Genomic DNA, 3,157 nt, shown 5'->3' with positions numbered 1-3,157 from the left:
TGTGTGTGTGTGTGTGTGTGTGTGTGTGTGTGTGTGTGTGTGTGTGTGTGTGTGTGTGTGTGTGCGTGCGTGCGTGCGTGCGTGCGTGCGTGCGTGCGTGCGTGCGTGCGTGCGTGCGTGTGCGTGCGTCTGTCTGTGCGTGCACGCCTATACCAGGAATATATCTGTGAATCTGTCACTACACTACACAGGATATGAGCACCGAACATAACTCTATTTGTATCGGTCCCCGAAACAGACGAACAGTCACGCTGTAAATTTGCGTATGTACATGTGTGAGTGCATGATCTTGTTTGCATACGAGTGCGAGCCGCCGCGCCAAACGTCCCTCGACAGGCATGATGTATTGGCACGGGAGGACGCCCCACGCCCATCCCGGACCACCCAGGACGAGCCACAACGACTGTCAAACGACCAAGGCTAATCATCGGACGACCCGCGGCAACTACCGAACGACCAAGGGCACTCATGGTGTGATTCAGGACGACTATCGCACGACCCAGGAAGACCCAGGGAGACCCAGGGAGACCCAGGGAGACAGACCATCGCACGACCCTGTGGCACACGTCGTGACTCACCCGCCCGCGCCCGCCGCCCAGGGTCGTGCGTCAGCAGTGCCGAGGGAGTCATACGTCAGCCGCCGCCGCCACCGCAGCTGACTCCGGCCATCAGAGGCGGCTGACGGGCATAAAGTGGTTCCCAGCAGGTCCAAATGCATGGCTGGTTGCGCCAGGTGGTGCTGGTGGGGGAAGGGGGGGGGGCGAAAAAGGGAGAAAGAAGGAGGGAAAGATGGAGAGAAAGGGGGGGGCGAAGGAGGGAGGGAGGGAGGGAGGGAGGGAGGGGTGGAGAGAGAGAGAGAGAGAGAGAGAGAGAGAGAGAGAGAGAGAGAGAGAGAGAGAGAGAGAGAGAGAGAGAGAGAGAGAGAGAGAGAGAGTGAAAAAAAGAAATAGAAAGAAAGAGAATAACGAACGAATAAATAAAACCGAAAATATCTAAACACAGACCCAAGGAATGCACACGAACACAAAAAACAAAACTTACTGACAGGAAAACAAAAACTACAAGAGATAAAACCCGATAATAGACGAGGCGCAGATGCAGAGAGGGAGAAGGCCCGAGGGAGCGACAGCAAGGCAGCTCGCTCCTGTCACTGCTCCTCCGCCAGCGCCCCCGTCGGTGCCAAGCCTCTGATCTCGGCGGCGGGTCTCGTGCCCTTGATCGCTCTCTTCCGCCACGCAAGATCACTTCATCATTTTCATTAGAGTCGCGGGTGCAACGGCAGACGCTCGGTCGTGCTCCTCCTGCTCGGATGCGCTCTCTTTGGGGTTGGTTGTTGTATGGTTGTTGGGGTTGTTGTATGGTTGTTGGGGGTTGTTGTATGGTTGTTGGTGGTAGTGTGGTTGTTGGTGGTTGTTGTATGGTTGTTGGGGTTGTTGTATGGTTGTTGGGGTTGTGTGGTTGTTGGTGGTTGTATGGTTGTTGGGGTTGTGTGGTTGTTGGGGTTGTGTGGTTGTTGTATGGTTGTTGGGGTTGTGTGGTTGTTGGTGGTTGTATGGTTGTTGGGGTTGTGTGGTTGTTCTTGGGGTTGTATGGTTGTTGGGGTTGTGTTGGTTGTTGTATGGTTGTTGGGGTTGTTGTTGTTGGTGGTGGTGGTAGTTATTGTTGTTGTTAGTAGTGCTGTTTTTTTTGTTGTTTTCTTAATCACTTCGTATTTTTCTTTTCGTCTTTTTTTCTGCTTTTCATTACCTTTTTTATTGTTTCTTCTTATTCTTATTCTTTTTTTCCCCTAATTTCTCTTATTTGCCCTTTGTTGCTGTTGATATCTTTTACTGTCACTGTTATTTTACCGCCTCTTCGCTTCCTGCCCTTTCTTCTATTTCTTCTTCTCCTTCTTCTATTTCTTACCCACAAGGCATCATTCCCCAGCACTATCCTTCCACCCTTCCACCCTTCCACCGTTCCTCCCTTCTACTTCCCTCTTCCCCTTCCCTTCGCACTCTTTATCACGCCTTATCCCTATTCCTCTCACGTTTCCCTCCAGTAACGCTATTCCCTCGCGTCTTGCTATGAGCTCGCCCGTTGCTCGCTCGTTTGGGTCCGGTCGCCAGGCGCTCGCTCGCCGCTCGCTCGCTCGCCGCCCATGCAAAAGTGGGGCTGGCTCGCTGGGACTCTGTGAGGGGAGCTTCTGTTTGTGTTTGTTTGGCTGGCTGGATGTTTGTTTGTTTGTTTGTCTGTCTCACTCTCTTTATCTTTGTTTCTTTCTTTGTCACAGGTGTCTTTCTCTCTCTCTCATTCTCTCTCCCTTCATTCCTTCCTTCCTTCCTTCCCTTCTTCCTCCCTCACTCTATCCCTCCTTCCCTCCTTCCCTCTCTCCCTCCCTCCTTCCCCCTCTTTCTCTTTCTTTCTTTCTCTCTTTCTCTCTCTCTCTCTCTCTCTCTCTCTCTCTCTCTCTCTCTCTCTCTCTCTCTCTCTCTCTTTCTCTCTCTCTCTCTCTCTCTCTCTCTCTCTCTCATTCTCTCATTCTCTCATTCTCTCATTCTCACATTCTCTCTATCTATCTATCTGTCTATCTATCTCCACACTCATCCATCCATCTCTCTCTCTCTCTCTCTCTCTCTCTCTCTCTCTCTCTCTCTCTATCTATCTCTCTCTCTCCCTCTTGTGGTGGTGATTGGCCCACCGCTTGAAACCAGTATAATAACGTTGTGGTGACGCTTGCACGAGTGGTGTGGAGTTGAAGGTGATGCAGATTTTGATGCTTTATTGCAGCGGGAAGGTGGTAGCGTGTTGTTCAGATGATGGGCGTGGCAGAGACCCCCAGAGAGGAGTGAGACGTCTTGTCATGCCCACGGAAGCCAGAAGAGGGCAGGAGGCTGGGTGTGTTCTCTCGAGAGAGGTGGTCTCCAGAATGATGCTTGACTCGACTAGCTTACGCGGAACGAATTACAAACGGTTGGAAGAGGGGACGCGTTTTTACCAAAAGGCTGCCTTTATTTATGACTTGAGGTTCAAGGGGAAAAAGGATAAAGTATATGGTGGATAAGTAATAATGGATTTCGATGAAAATAGTGATTGCACGCATTGCAAGGATCATTTTCATTTTGAGTTTAGATAAGTAATAGTTTGAACATGAAAGACACTGATAGCACAATAGAAT

This window comes from Penaeus japonicus, unplaced genomic scaffold, assembly GCF_977035675.1.
Source record: "Penaeus japonicus unplaced genomic scaffold, GWHDUDI00000001_assembly GWHDUDI00000015, whole genome shotgun sequence".
Lineage (NCBI taxonomy): Eukaryota > Metazoa > Arthropoda > Malacostraca > Decapoda > Penaeidae > Penaeus > Penaeus japonicus.
This window is presented reverse-complemented; position numbering follows the sequence as displayed.